Source organism: Calonectris borealis, chromosome 4 (assembly GCF_964195595.1).
Source record: "Calonectris borealis chromosome 4, bCalBor7.hap1.2, whole genome shotgun sequence".
In the NCBI taxonomy this organism is placed as follows: Eukaryota; Metazoa; Chordata; class Aves; order Procellariiformes; family Procellariidae; genus Calonectris; species Calonectris borealis.
Window position 1 is genome coordinate 39218605 of NC_134315.1, and position 16968 is coordinate 39235572.

Consider the following 16968-nt stretch of genomic DNA (forward strand, 5'->3'; position numbering starts at 1 on the left):
ATTACCTTTTAGGTATTCGAAGACTGTGTCTAGCTCCCCTTTTTTGGGATTTAAGCCTCTTCTCTAGGCTGGGGAAAAAAAAAATCCAGCAAGACTTTCTTCAAATGTTGAGTTTTCACCTATGTTGAAGCAATGGCATGCTCCAGCCTTGTCAGAACCACTAAATTTTCAGCCAATTGCCCCCACCCAAAAAAACTTTGAGAGTCAGTGGAGCCAGTGGTATCCAGCAAGGTTTTCCTTCTCTTCTTCAGTTTTCCTGATCGTTTAATATCACCAGCTCCATAAGGACAGGGTGGTCCTCTAGTACACCTGTATTAGCAAGTTAGTTCACATTTTTAGTACAAGTTTGTCTTGTCTTGAAGTTCTGCAGTATGCACTCAAGCTCACCACTGATGCACAAACTGAAATGTAGATATACTGTCCTAGAACCATAAAAGATAACAAGTGAAACTGCAGTCCTTTCTTCTTTTACCCCCAGCCTGTAATTTCCTTGAGATCAGCTGAGCTGTAGACCTTTGTACTGAGTAGCATCCCAAAATGATAACGCATGGTGCTGGATGAGACAAGTATTTGCAATATACAGAGGTAGTTTGAGTGGCTTGCATTCAAACAGTAAAATTATATGCACGTACCAAAATCATTGTGGATTCTGCTAATAACTTAGAAATCCACAACAAATGCTATTAGGATACTTGTACAAAGCAAAAAAACCAGGTTGAGGCTTAAGTGCCATGTCATAATCTTGACCTAACATATACTACCTTTTCAGAAAAATATTTGCCTATATTTAGGAGAGCATGATTTCCAATAACGTAACTTTATGTATTTTTAAGTGCAAAATGCCAATTACATAATACACAATAATACTGTGTGTTACTAATGATAACTTAATATTATATGTTATTATATTTAGGCACTTGAACAACAGACATGGAACTAATGTAAAATAATTTTTACATGCAATTGAAACAACAAACTTTCTTGCTCTAGATCTTCATGTCCTCAGTGTTATTTACTACAAGTACTGTCATACTATGTAAAAATTTATGTCAAAGATTAGCCTAATAATATAATGGTGGATTTTCCACACATAGACACTCTGGCTATTCCAAAGTAGGTACCTACAAATATATCAGAACTTCCCATAATTGTAGGTCTGTTACTTGGATTCTACCCTACGACAGACTCGATGTTTTCCTCACACAATGTAACAGAATTTCACTTACATTCTCCATTTATTAAATCTCACAACTAACCTGTGACAGAGGCAGAAGTACCTTGGGACCACTTTTGAAATGCTCCTGAAAAAGCCATGCTTCAGACTAAGTGAAGCAGAGAGCTTTGGGTAGTAACCAATCTCATTAATATTCAGGACACTTTGTAGTTGATCGTTTTATTAATTATAAGCAATAATCACTACATCTTCAGTCCTCAGTTCTCAGTCATCATTTGTGAAATGTACATTAGCTTCTAGTAAACTGGCTGCACGCTTCCAGTGGTAACATCTTAAGGCTCTCTGCGTTTCCGAGTATTTTTTTCCACACTTAACTAAACCCTTCTGCAAAGAGTAATGTTCATGTAAGAAAAGTGCATAATCTGAAACACTAAGAAGAAACCCTTTTCTAGACTTCCAAATTTGATTCTTTAAAGTCTTTTCCACTGTCCTTATGAATACTTACAATTCTGGTTATAGCACGCTGATGCTTCAAAAGCCTTCTTTAATACCTGCTCCCTACACAAATGCAAGTCATCATTTTACTTCGCACACGTTCAGCTGTAGTAAGACAGATTAATTTTATGAAGACTACGCTTATTCATCTTAAAAGCACAGTTCAGCCCGTTATTGTTATAAAGAGAAATAAACAGTACTTAGCATTTTTGTTATGGCTTATGAGCTGAACCTCTTTCTTGTTTTGGTAATTAGACAAAATCATCTTGCTTTGTATTTGAAGCTTAGGCATATACAAATGTCTAGATTTCTATATCACAAAGAAATGCAGCACAATTAGCATTCCAATCTTTTGCCATACCACCACTCTCTTCAAATAACAAACACAAATAAGTTTTTAGTGAAGTAAAAAATTCTATAGTTTCAGGTTAAACAGTTGGATAAAGAATGAATCTAGGAGTTCTATGAATATTCACAAGAATATTAAATAAGGAAAAACCTACAGAAAAAGACAGCTGGCCATTTAATTTACTCCATTCATCACTGGGATAATATTGACAACAACTATGCTGGCACCATGAGAAAAAAGCAGTACACACAGATGCAGAAAGCCAAGGAACTTTTAAGACTTAAAGACTTTTAAGACTAATAAGAATATATTAGTGGTATCAGCAAATGTTCATATTAAATTGGGTAAGATACTCTACTGTATGTGCCATGACTGAGAAAGAATTGACTGGAGACGTATTTTCACCCCCACATATACCTTTTTGATATACAGAAGGGATTCATTACTCACTGTATTTTAGTAAGGGGGACACACATCAGCACCATGGAGACTAGATTTACACTTTCTTTTCAATTTTTTTTTTTTTTAAAGTAATTGTTTTGATTATTTAGAAGCCTTTGATAGGACTGCCACCATACAGGCTCCCAAACACAATCTTATTTTTCTTCCTTTTTATTAGCAGATTGCTAAACATTATCATTTGACAATAAAACTGTACAGAAATCTTTCCCCGACATTGTTCCTAGTAAGTTATAGTTGTTTGATCTACATGGTTGTTTGAACCCTGGAATTCCATTCAAGTTCTCTGCCAAAGTTCTCTTCTAGCCAAAATTATAACTGTGACACTCTCTAACACATTAAATAAAAAAGACATTCTGTTTTTGTAAAGCATGTAAGAATATTGTGATAATAGAAAGGTGGCTTATATACTTCAGTAAACTTATTTCTAAAGCTATTCATTTTTCATGTACAATAGTTGACATTCGCTAACAATGACTAAATGCCAGATCTTTTATATCCAGTTCTAGCATTGAATGCCTGTGTGTCTTACGACTTAAGCGATCAACAGCTTTAAAACTTTACTGAGTTGAGACCTGGATTCTAGTTCCTGCTTATAGAATTTAATCTGTATACCCAATAACTATGTAATGGAAAAAAAAAGCAAAATCAATCTAGAGGCACACCCAAGAACTCCTCTCATATTCACTGCATCTCAGAGTAATACGCTTTGGGTATTTCTACTTCTCTCTCAAAATTACTTGTTGCACAGTAATAAACTAACCTGCTGTTTCTGTAGGACATAGGTTATTAACTGAAGTCTCTTCAAAAGATGGCAGACTGAAAGATTGGCATTTCCACTGTCTGTGCAACTGCCCTAAGCACTAAGAGGTGCCTGCAATCACTATTACTGTCCTTTTAAAGACACCTAAGTTCCTCTCACTTAGGTGTTTACTCCTAGAAAAAGGACACCAGATTTCTGGCTCCTGAATGAAGTGATACTTCTAATGTACAGCCCCAAGTCAGTCTTTCAAGCCCTGAAGAGATGTGAGATTTCAAACAAAACACTGTACACCTGGCATTTTCTGTTGACCAGCTCGCTGCAGCTGCTCAATGAGCATGTAGCCCTCTGACCATACCTCAAAAGACAGACAGTTTCTCCATGAAGCGTAGAGAGCTGATGTGCTCTAACTAGGCAGACTAGATCGTTCTGCTTAATTTCACTGAATTAAAATGTGTGCCTGACCATACTTGGTATATCCAGAAAAATCCAGACCATATACAGCAAAGGCAGTCAGTGACAAATATATATTTATTAGGAAAGGGCATCTTCAGCTCATTTGCACCCTGGCTTCAGCACAGTATCAGATAGGAGAGCAAAGAAAGACAGGAAGAAAAATATTTTGTAAATCGGTATTGAAATTGACACTATAAAGGGATAAAGGGTACCTACTAAACAAGAGACAAAGCCATTCAGATTGTAAAGCAGATTAAATTAGCTTCCCAAACCAACACAGTAACGCTTTTACCATTAATCCACAGAGTACGTATCAGTGACAGACTGAGAGGACTATAGAGCCAGTCACTACCTGACTATAGTCTACGAGCTTTTTGCATGAGTATCAAGAAATTGATTCACCACATTGCTGGATTTCAACTAAACAACTGGCCTACCTAAGAAAATTCTTCACAGTAAAGCACCTTTATATGATAATTGAGCTATGAGATAAGATACATGTCTATTGCATAAAGTGATTATTGACTATGAGAAGCTTCCAATTCAGCAGAAAATTACTTTGTGTAAGAGCTCTCCAGAGCCAATGACAAAGGTTACATTTAGCTCTTTTAACACATAGTAAAACAGAATGAGGCTTCCACTGGCCTCCTGTATATCAAAATATCAAACAATGGAAAGAACATTAAGTAATGATAAAACTCTTTCCATAGCTTTTCACGTTCTGTCCAAAAGATAATTTCCCCAAAAAAAGTGCACTGGAAATAAAAATAGTTGAATCTGAAATTCACTGACAGTATTACTTTCCTCACCAGCTACACATATACTTTAAAGAATGATGATTTAACATCAGTGAAGACGCAAAGTTCACTGAAATAATAAGAAATTAACACATTAATTTCTAAGTTAACTGTAAAAATAAATCAGAAATAAAATTATTTCAAATAAAAATACAAAAAGAAGAGATCCTTTGCCAAATTAAAGACCATTATGAATTATTTACTTGAAGTTTATACCAACTTTATTACAGGAAATTAAAATATGGAGGGTAAGCGGGACAATAAGACAACCAGATAATTGAATCTAAAAAACAGGTTTCAAGATACTTATCACCTTGAAACTATACAAAGGTTTTGAATTTAAATCCAAATTGGACCAAGCAGCAGGAAACTATAGATATGCTTCACAAAAACAAGACAAGACTAAGGTGTCAAAGTCCTCCTGTAAGAATAGTGAATTCTTCAGCATTTAAGAGGAGACATGCTAACAAATGAGGAAATTCAGTTAAGTAGAGCAACGTTCATGTTTTACCAGCTATTCTTGCATTTTAAGTTTTCACATAAATTTCCTAATTCTTTGTAGTTGCTAAGAATGGAGATACAACCCTTCAGTATTCAGTGGGTTATATTATGTACTCAATAGTGCACTCCTTAGAGCCACTTTTCAATGGAAAACTAGAGTGTTACTATTTTCCAAGTTGCTTTTTGTATAAAGGGTCTTCAAGTAGAGAGTGATTTTCACTTCTTCTGATTTGCCAGCTATTATTTTCAAAATGTTTGCGTCATTTGTTTGTACACACAGAGCAGATTATAATTTCTGCATAGACAAGATAACACTCAAAGCCAGAAATAAATATGAAGGATCTCAAATTAAAGTTATTCAAACGTGTCATAAGAAATATTTTGCACTGGAAAGAAACTACACGATAATCTTAGTTTTAACAGCAAAACCATGGGTACTATCAAAAGAGGTGCAAATGAACTGATGTAAAAGAAAAAAATTATTAGCATCATGCCATTTTTTCCAAATACCTGATTTTTTAGACCTCTGAAAGTTATGTACTTTTAGACTGATATTGGAGCTACAGCAATGGAAGTTATTTTATGCATGCTCTCATTTACATGTTTTTAACTCTGGCTTGAACATGCATGAATATTAGCAAGATTGGGTCCTAGGATATTTTTTTTTTTTTTAAAGCCAGCCCGATACTGACAAGTGATACAAAATAAACAAGAAGAATTGAAGAATGTCCATTTTGTAAACCACAATATAAAATTAGAAATAGATTTTTATTTCAAAAGCATAGAGTGCTTTGTGTGAGAAAGAAACTGATGTATTGCGCAGTTGCTAATCTTCAAACTAATACAGTTCTTTCAACTGGGAGTTGAAAAAAGATTACAGTTTACAAAAATTTACAGAAAAGTTTCATGCAAATTTTAACAATAAAGCATTAAATCTCTAGCAATCTTCCCCTTACAGAATACCTTTAAGTCTTTTATTTATTTACATTTGAATACCTTTAGAGAAAATGTGAAAAAATAAAAGTTCACAAGATTAAAATAACAAAGAAAATTTACTGGTCCAGCAGAAAACTAAAACCTTAGCTTCCAGTCCTACGTAGTTTAGCATTCAGCTTTTTCATAGTGGATTTCAGGTCCAATACGCTAACAAAATATGTACATATAGATAACAACAATTTTTTTAAAAGAGAAAAATGGGCTTTTTTGTTTTCTGGGTTTTGTTTTGGTTTAATTATGAAATGATATTAGAAGAGAAGGATTACATATCTGGAGTAAACGTGGTGTTTCTAGAGATGGTTTCATGAAGAAAACTCCTGAGAAAGAAACTGAAAAGAGCAAGACATGATAATTATGTCAAATGTGAAGAAAAGGATGTTTTCAACACAGGCATAGCCAGAGTACAAAGTACATGCGTTGTACACATCAACAACCCTCAAATCATGTAAACCCATAGAGTTATCAGTGAGTAAAAATTAATTTCCCATAAAAAGCTACTTGTGTTTAGCCATTTTCACAGCAGTGACAATAAAATATTAAGTACAGAGGACCTATCACTGTAATGTCTACAATATGCAATATATTTGGTGGCACTTGTCAGAGTTCTGAGGAACAGAAAGAAAGCTGCAGTAGCAAAATCACAGAAATCAAAGTATGTACAATTTTTACTTTGCAGTGTGTCACATGCCGTCCTTGTATTTCCTTGCAAAAATTTGATATTGGATAACAGACTGATTCTTGATTTCGAGGACCTGCAGGTATCATGCAGTATATTATTTCTGCACATTACACAGCGTAACACCTTGGAACATTTAAGAGAGAGTTAATGCAAAATGTAACCAGACAGGTTTGGTATTGTTCTCTGAAGATGGCACAAAGTACTGTCTTCACTGAATGATGAAAACTTTTCTTTTGTAAAATAAAGTTCAAGATAGCAGTTTGAGTGCATAATTCCTGAAATGTCTTGCTTATGACATGCATTTTTCTCCTCATGAAGGAGTATTTCTGCTGTTATTGAGGGCATTTAAACAAAAAATTTCCTACTGACATTTAAACTTCTGTTGTGGGTCCCCTCAGAGTCCAGACTCAGCAGGCTTTAAGCTTGTAAAGACATTCATTCATCATCTTGGAGTACTGAAGGAGTGTTAGGGAAATGCAGGATAACTTCAGGAGTGTTTTCTGTTTTACTAGGGCTGAAATTACCGGCAGTTCAGTATGCAATACTGTAGATGTTTTACAAACATGATAGGCATTTAAAAAATCCTGTCATCTAATAAGTAAGGATATCTTCACTGCAGTGAAGAAATAGAAACAAGATATTCACTGAAATGTAAATTGACATTAAACTTAGAAGCGGCCTCCCAAAAGTAAGATTGAGATGGATTACCACGACAGTGATGAAATAGAGCCTTATACCTATGTACCCAGTGTGCATCTTTTCCTGGGTAAGTTGACAAGCTTTTTATGCAGTTAACAGTCGTCTTTCACTGGCTTCAAACTGGCTTTCTGAAAAACCCCAAGCAATATGCTTCTTGTGTTATTCTGAGCAAGCGTGACCGCTGAGCGCAACTCGTAAGCGGATGATAATTTGTGCACTAATGAAGAAACAATTTTGGGCAATAGATTGTATTTTTACAGATTAAAAATACTACCTAGTTACCACATCTTTTCTTCATGCCTTCCTCTTTCTATGAGAAACATAAGGAAGAAGGGCTGATACACAGATTTCACAATAGATCTTTTTCCAGGCTTACAGGTTATTCACAAAAAGGATTGTCTGAGACTCAGATTTGGCTCCCAAAATATCAACTTACAGCATTTCTGTGGGGAAGTGAAGGGCAAAGAGACAGTCAGACAAAAAGTCAGAGAAAAGGCTAGCTGCTCACAAAGCTCAGGATATAGCTGTCAGGGCTGAATTCAATGACAAGTTGTAAATGCAGATAACTACAATAATAGCAGAAGTACAGTCGCACCTGAGAAACAGATGAGACCAAAATAGAAGAGCAAGAGGGAAACTTGCTGGGTGAGTGGATAAAGTCGTCATAGTTGAGTAAACAAAAGCAGCAACGGAAAGTTTCCTCAGCAAAGCATTATTTACAATAGAGAGCTGCACACTACTAATGCTATACCAAGAGTTATTAATATGTAGATAAGCAATAGGATCTTCAGTATGTGATCTGAAAGTCATGAAATTCCCCGTAAGGAATAGGTGGTAGAATGGCACATGGGTGAGTAAAAAAAAACCCAGTAGAAAAATAAATAAGCTTAAAGTTTAACTATATTTTCTGAAGTTTTAAATAGGAACAAATATTCTTACATGTTTTTTTAGCTGTGCTGCACATTCAAGTGCATACATCTTGACAAAACAGTGGAATCTTATGTCCATTACAGGGATAAAACAGAATCTGTACTTATTAAATGCACATGCCATCTAGCACAAGAGAGTTCTGTCCTGCTCTCTAACTAGGTCTCTAGCTGTTATGGCAGAACACAGAAGATTAAAGATAATAATGAAACCATCACAAAACCTTCTGATTACAGAGTACAGATGATACAAAGCATGAGGCTGAAGTTTTACAAATCTTTCTTCTGGTGGCAAGGCTGGCTAAAGCAGATCCCACCTCCTCTCCCCTCCCAGGAGGGAATCCTACCCTTACTCTGCACCCTCATTTGCACCAGCAAAACTATTTGGGGGCATTGAGGTGATTCAATATGGTTAAAAATCTAGCTGCTTTTTTTTTTTTTTGCCACAGAATTACTCAGTTTAGAGTGGTTGTGTGTGTAGTCCTCTAAATAATTCAACTGAGAAGGTTGTTAAAGAGTAGAAATGAATAGCCAAAGAGTTGGAACAATTTAACTTTTCCATCAAGAAAAATATGTATGGAACCAAGGCTTCAAATGTCATGTACAGTTTTTGAAAATCAGCTGCAGATATTCAGTCAGGAAATGAAAAGATTCTATGTGAAAGCTTTATAATGAGGGAAAAAAGAAAGCTTCAGAGAAAATAACAGTTTTCCTTACTCTAATAAAGTTTCTCATTCACTGACTGAAGATAGTGACTCTCCCTGTGATTCTTTACCATTATGACAACTAGCAGCTGAACCAAAAATTGACAGAATCCTTCACAATATTACTCTACATGACACTAGCAGCAGTGTGAAATTGAGTGTGATCACAGCCCCAGTCAATTCTACTGGTTCAGGGAGTTTTCAGTTTAGGTCAATTTTATCTTCAGATCCTCATGCTCTTGAATCACAGAAGTAAAGACAACAAAGATAGAGAAAAAGACAGTAGGATGAAAGTCTATAAAAAGGAAACAATGGCAGAAAATTTTAGAAATTGCTAAAAGCTCTCTCTGTCCTCCAAGAACATGAGTCCACACAGCACAAAGTAAACTCTGTGCATATAAAGAGTAGTTCTCCCCGACCTGGCTTAAACCCAAAGAATCCGTGTACTGTTTGAGATTCAGACACTCACTCCACATCCTCTACAGCACATCACAAACTCTTCAAGAGACAAACTTCATGCCCAACTTAATACTTCTTACTCAAAAAAAAAAAGTAGAGGTTTTTTTTCATTTAAAGAAAAAATCATTTTCCCCCCTTCTTGACTAACCTCTTTGTCCCAAGAACGTCTGACAAGGTAGTATTTTAAAGCCTTCTTTAGCTGTTCTCTCTTCTCATCACTCCTCCTTTTTCTTCTTTATGTTAAATCCAATCCTCAATCCTTCAGTTCTTACTAAAGAATCACTACTTGTCATCCCCCTTGATTGCTGTAACAGCTGTTGCTAGTTTGCCAATCAGTCCCATGCAATCTCCTCTCACCCTCTTTGTGTAGTTTCTTCCCAATTTTTGCATGAGAAATCAAAGAGCATATCTGAGTGAATACTCACTAAGTTACATGTATTTACTAGTGAGTATAAAGAAGGGTGGTAAAACCTAACTTGTACTCTACCTGTGTCTCAGTGTTCCTAATCCTAGCTATCGCTGAAGTAAGCCTTAACTAGTCAAGCTTTATTTAAAAAAAAAAAAAAAAATCTTCATGCTACAGCACTTTACAACAATCTACAATTCCCTTTCCCAGGGACACATAAGCCACAATAAATCTTTCGCAAAGTGAAGTAAAATTAATTAGTCTTGCAGTTGCAAATAAACATATTTTACTTCCTGCTGCAATGGACTAGGAATACATGTGCAGTTTAGTCTGAAAGGCAGCTAAAAATCCAATTAAATTAACACTAGCTTTTAAGTGAATGGACAGTATCTTCTTACCCACAGTACCTAATTCACAGACTATCCTCTTCCCACACCCTAAATTAGCAGCAGATTTGCTGAAATACAAAAAAAAGGACAGAACTTTATTAATTATCACCTCTTCTCTCCAAAGCTTGATTTCCCCTTAGACCATCAGCTAGTCCATTTCGATTCTCATCCCTGTATTTTATCCCCTTCACTGTAGCAAATAGTTAGAAATATTTAAAAATTACCTTGACAACACTTGTACGTTCCTTGAATGTGCTCTTTTATTTCAGTGTAATATAAAATTAGGTTTAGTAATCTCTTCTGTCCAAGAACAACTTATACCCCAATGATTTACAGGGGTTAGCATGTAAGTGAAACTGTAGTATAGACGGTTGCTGAGGTATGACTCATTGCCAGTCAGAGATCCACCAAAATGAAAACTGAAGTTGTTAGTTTCCAAAAAGAAAAGTATTAAGCAGATTTTGCTTCTGATAAAATATTACACTTCATATCTCTTCTTATATCAAGTTGTGGTCCTAAAAATACGAGCAGGACTCGTCATCAGATTAAACATGTATGTAGTGTCCGCAGGAACAGGGCCTAAATGGGTTTTATTAGTCATAATGTTAGATGGCTGTCACTGCATAAATCAGTGCAATTTCAGATAATTTTGTTAACAGTTCAAATGCTTTCATCTGAAATCGTACATATAATGGTCAGTCTACCATAAAGTGGAATTAGCTGCCAAGATAACGTCTCTCAGAGCTGAGTTGGAGGTGTTTCAGTCTCAACTTCAACAGCTTCACTCCCACTGTGACCTAGGGGCACTGCCCACTGTCAATTAGCACACGCTTCATCCTTCTTTCTTCCTCACCCCACTTGCTCTGGAAGTGGATAAATATGACCTCAATCCTTGCTGGCTGGCTGCCTTCCCCCAATTGTGCCCTGCTTCCTGCCCTTGGAAATGGTTGATGTTCTTTTGAACATCATTATAGCTACATCTCAATGTTACCCTGTCCCAAGGGAGAACACATTTACAATAAAAAGGTAGAGATCAGTGTGGGAACAGTACTTGAGCCTGAATGATTTGTCACGTATCTCTTTAGAGATTAAATCAATGTGATTTTTAACACTACTTTATAGATGGAATGATTCCTGAATAAACAGAACTGTCAATGCATAGGTGTCTATCAGAAGGGAAGAGCAACTTGACCACTTCCCTTTATGTTCAAAATGCTCCCACTCTAAATATTCCATACGGGTCAAGATCACGCACGGTGGGATGGCTGCGAGTCTGCCCTCTGCAGTTCTGCACTGTCAAACAGTCATGACAACATATCCTGGAACACAGCTAACCCTTCTTGCTTGCTCTTCCCCTTGGAGGAAGTAAAAGCTTCAGCTAGCAGAAGTCCTGGGTATTGGTGCAGAAGGACTGGAGTAGAGAACCACCATGTGTGTGACCCTACAGATTTCTGTTAACCGGCCCCGCATTCAACTAATGAAGGGAAAGCGATGTTGCTCTCATTAGACCGCTACAATAGAAACGTCATGAACAGATCTCTCTCTGGGGGATGATTCAAGGCTTTTGCAGAAACACTTCCTATTCAACAGACAATGCTGAAATATGCTTGTTTTCTGAAAGTGTGTCTGCTTAGCCATGGAACTTATATTCAACAGCGGACCATTACGCTGTCATAACATTTGATTCCACTTACATTACCTCTTAATTAACACTGGAACATTTAGCAGCTATTAGAAGAGACATTCTCAAGAGTTCTAGATTTCAGCAGAGCTCACAGGCAGGCTGCCTTTAGGTACTGTACTGCCATAGTTTAAGATTAGAGATGCAATTTGAATTAACAAAACTAGTATCATCTTTGACTCATTCATGTTTCTAGAGGAAAAGTATTTGCAAATACCCCATACTGATCTTTCTATGTGCTATAGTTAAAACACTTCCCACGCTTTAAAAGAATCTTTGCAAATTCTTTCTTACCTTACAATAGAGGTACCCTTTGGGGTACAAGGTACTAGATAAATTAAATCGTTAAAGCAATTTATAAAGCAGATAGATTATCTCTCTCTAGTTTATTAAAGACTGGTTTTCACACAGAAAGCATATATAAGCACATATTTAGATATGTATCAGTGCAATGTGTGCTAAACCAAGATCAGTCTTCTCTGTCTGACAAAATGTTAGTCATCAAAAAACCTCTAGTCCTAGAATATCCATCATTAAATTGCTAAATTCATAGTCCAGAAGTAACAGGTCCACATGTGAAACTTAGTTTCTTTATGGACCTGAATGAAAGAATGCAATTTCAGAAGTACGAACGTATTCATAACATAAGAGAGCTGCAAGTCAAGTCTTGTATGAAATTATCTTTATTGCATAAATAAAAGTGTAATTTAATGCTTTAGTCATTCTGATAATTTGCAGACCATGACACTGCTAAGCTTATAGTATTTATTAGTTTATAACTTCAATTGCTATCTTTAATACAGTAAAACGCTATTATAACGTTAAAAAAAAAGTCAGTATCTATGAAGCCAAGATAATTTTTTAAAAAACAGAAATATTGTCTTCCAGAAGTCTGATTCCAGTATCTATCACAGGCAATAATTATTATTTTATTAGCTACACTAGAAATATTCTCAGATACTGAATTTCATAGCCTGTTCACTTCAATGCATTAACAAATATTTTGCATCTCTGTTTCTTAAATATTTGTTTTACCTGGAATGATTTGTAATGTATGCTGTAGCTTCAAAGTCAACCATAGGGTATTTTACTGTTATTACAGAGGCATGTGCCCTGAAGTTGACATTCCCTCATTTAACAAGCAATATGAATATGGTAATTATAGGATTTTAGAACGTCTTCCCTCCCACCCCACCGCACCCTCCCCCCAATATTAGAATTGTATTTTCCAAGATCAAAGTTTTTAGGTTTATCCATATTGAGCTGTGAGTTTAGTAAATACAACATTTTTAGATATACTACGTGTAAAACATTGGTAAGTGTCTTTTGGAGGTGTCAGAAGAGCAGAAGGGTATTTTCAACCTACCAAGGACATTAAGTTTAACATTAGTATTGCAAACATTAGGATGAAAGAACTTCAAGTGGTACAATTTGGAAGCAATACAGAAGAATATGCTTAGTAACACTGGGGAATCTTCTTGCATAGATTTACTGATAAAGAGTTGGGAAAAATCAGCAGAAAAATATGTAGATATTATAGAATCTGTGTTTCATTAGGAGGGTTTTTGAAGCAGAGTTAATTTTATTGTAAAACTTGTGCTGGTATAATTTTAATAAAATATATGGAAAATACACGAACACAATTCCCCAAAACAGCTTTATACAATCCAGTATGTCATGGAAAGACTTTTTTAATAATCCTTCTATTTTGGGGTTGGGGTTTTTTCGTCGGCATTTTCTCACACTCCATGTTTTATCAAAGACATTCCACAAATCCAGATGTCAAGACATCAGTGTTTTGTAAATCTTTGATAACACATTCAGCTATCTACTTATCAGCTGTGTGTAAAGTCATACTTTTGTTTTGGAGGAAATCCAATCTTAACATTAAACCCCATCTTCATTCAAGCTGACATTTTTGCAAGAATTGAGGCAAAAACAAAAGGTCCATTATTACTCATTTGGGAAAGCACAGAATAGAATTCAGGTTCAGAAGTCAGCAGCAATGCTCATAAGAAATATTTGAATATTTTGGCATGCAAGAATAAAGAAAGTGTTTGAGAAATGTATCTATAATAGTGAAAAGAGCAAGGTTAGGATACAACACAAAAAGATTCCTAAGTGACAACTGTAGTATTCAACATAAGAAGAAAATAGACTAGTTTTACAATTGTGAATATAACTTTTGTGAAGCTCAGCATTTTCACTGACGTGGGAGACACACACTTCGAGCCCTTTCAGTATTTAGACCAGTGTTTTGGGAGTTTATTTATTTCTGTTTTTTTTTTACCTCAAAGGAAGACAACACTATGTTGATGACAAAACTTAAGACTGACTGAATAAAGCATAGGTATATAAGAGCCCATTTACAATTTTAATTGTGTGTTATTCTCTACAGTAGTTCTTAAAATAGAATATCCTATTTAAATTTGTTAAATTTAATCTCTTATTTCATTCCATTTCGGGCATTTTCCTTAAGTATATGTCTTTGATGAAGATAGTGGGAAACATTTTCTCTGTGGAAAAAAAAATACAGCAAGCGTAAGATTACACTGTGTTGCTTCTTTTTATGCCAACGCTTTATTACACATTACACTGAGAAAACTTTTAAAACAAAATGCAACAAGTTTATGCAGTTACTCTATGAGTTTCTCATAGAACACTTTTAAGTTATGCAAGAAATATGAGAGATGTGGAGAACAAAGTTTAGAAAATAAAGTTTAACCGTGCAGAAGCTGATTTATCTATCACTTTGTTATCGAAGTACAGTGTTTAAACTGGTATGTTATTACTACCAAAAAAAAAACCCCACCTTAGTTTTTAAAGGATGACAAGAGTGTCACCATTCCTGATCCCGTCTTCACAATATTAAATAGTAACTATTTCCAATCAGTGTAAGTGGTATAAAGTGACATAAAACTTACGTTCAATTATCAATTCGGTCAAATGATGTCAGTAAAAGATGGGAGAAGATTTCACTGGACAATATGTAAAATATTGCCTCCCCTTCGACTTGGTTCCACACAGATTTCTAAGGTGTTTAGCTATATTTACCTATCAAAGGAAGAATGATGAACATCCCGCCTTCTCCTAGCCGATGCTCTAAAACTGTGCAAGGTCTGTCCCAGTGCTGCTGGCCAAGCTAACAACTTAATTACCACAGCCCTTTCAGAAGTGTTACCACCATTGCAATATAATTATTAAATATTCTAACACCCTGTTCAGTTCCCTGGAAGAGTGGAGCTTACTATTTTAAGAAAGCCTGCCTATTTAAATGTCATTAACTATCCAATTAGTACAGTCTGCTCCTTGCGAGCTGCAGAGTACTGGGATAATCTTTTAATTGTTAACCGCTATTGAATAATTTTAGCAATTACGCTTTTATACATTCTGTGATAATTAAGACAGACTACCCCGAGAATCTCATCTTTTTTCCAGTACATAGCGACAACCAGAAAGACAACCACTGGTAGAAAAATACGTGTGTGACCAGGGGTAACGTTTACGCCGAGGCACGCCGTCTCCACCTGCCTCCCGCAGCCCTGAGAGGACGGCGCGCACCCGCCAGCCGCCCGCCGCGTCCAGCTTAAGGACCCATTCCGGCCGCGGAGGCGCAGGCTCAGGGGCACCGGCCCGCTCGGCACCGGAGCCTACGCGGCTCCGCCGGCAACGCTGCTTCAGCCCAGATAAATCGCCGCCGCCGCCGCCGCTCCCCACGGCTCCACCTGCCGGGCGCCCGCGCAGCGCCGCGCAGCCCCTTCCCGCCCCCCTGCCCGGGGGGCCCCCCACACCGCGAAGGGCAGAGCCGCCCGGCGCCCCAGCGCGCATCTTCCGCGCAGCCGGGTGAAAACCCCCCACCCGTCCCCTAGGCGGATCGGCAAGTTTCTCTCCCTCTTAGGAGGAGGCGTGCCTCCCAGGGCTGCTTCGAGGCGCACGCCGCTCCCAGCGCAGGCTCCCAGCAAGCCGAATCCTCGGAGGTGTTGGAAACAAAGCGAAATTAGCCAAAAGGGCAGGGGTCCGCTCGGGGACGCCGGCAGCCCCGCGCCGGCGGGCGAGGCGCCCCCCCGCCGCAGGACGGTGCCTGTTGCGCGGGCCCCGCGGGCTCCCTCCAGCGCAAAAAAAAAACTTCGCTCCGCCGGGCGCCCGCGCCGCCTCCGCGCCCGCGCTGCCAACGCGCGCGGGGGGCGAGGGGCTCCGGGCGGCAGCCCCGAGCGGCAGGAGGGGCGCAGGGCTCGGGCAAGCCCCCTCTCCCGGTAGGGGCTGAACTGCGCTCTGCAGAGCGGGACACCCCCCGGACACCCACCCCGGCTTCCCTCTGCGCAAAACCCGTTGACCCCGAGCGCTCGCCCTCCTGCAAAAGGCAAGGCGGGGGGTGCGGGAGCCAACAGGAGGCAAAGTTTGATGAACGAGCAGCTCCTGCGGTGACAGATAACTACGGAGCGGAGGCACCCTCCGCGCCGTGCCGGGCAGAAGTGCGGAAAAGAGGCACTCACCTGTCCGTTGCCCCTCCGGCAGCCGCGGAGGGGAAGGCGGGCAGGCGAGAGACGCAGCCCCGCGCTCCTCTCCCGTCCTTCGGCCCCAGCGGCAGGGAGGATGCCGGGCAGAGGGCCCGTAGAGCGGCGGGGCCGCCCCGGGGCGAGCAGGCACCCCGTCAGCGGAGCAGGTGAAGTGGGGCGGTCGCCGCCGCCGGAAAGCAACACGTTTGGCTCTGAACTTTGCAGCTCCAGTCACAAACAAACAAATACAGCCCAGGAAGGACCTCTCCCATCCGATCCCAGCCTGCTCGGCAGCCGCTGCCTCTCTTATTGGTGCGGAGGTTATTTATTTATTTGATTTCTCCCCCTCCCTCCCCCTCCACACACCACCCCCCCTTCCCTTCCCTTCCCTTTCCTTTCCCTTCCCTCCCCCCTCCCCGGCCTTCCCTCCCCGTCCGCACGCCGCCGAGCCAGCCCCGCTCCCTCCGCGCCGCGCAGCGTGGCAGCGGCTGCTCTGCGGCCGGCGGCAGCGCCCGCTGCCCGGGTGCCGGGCGAGGGGCGGG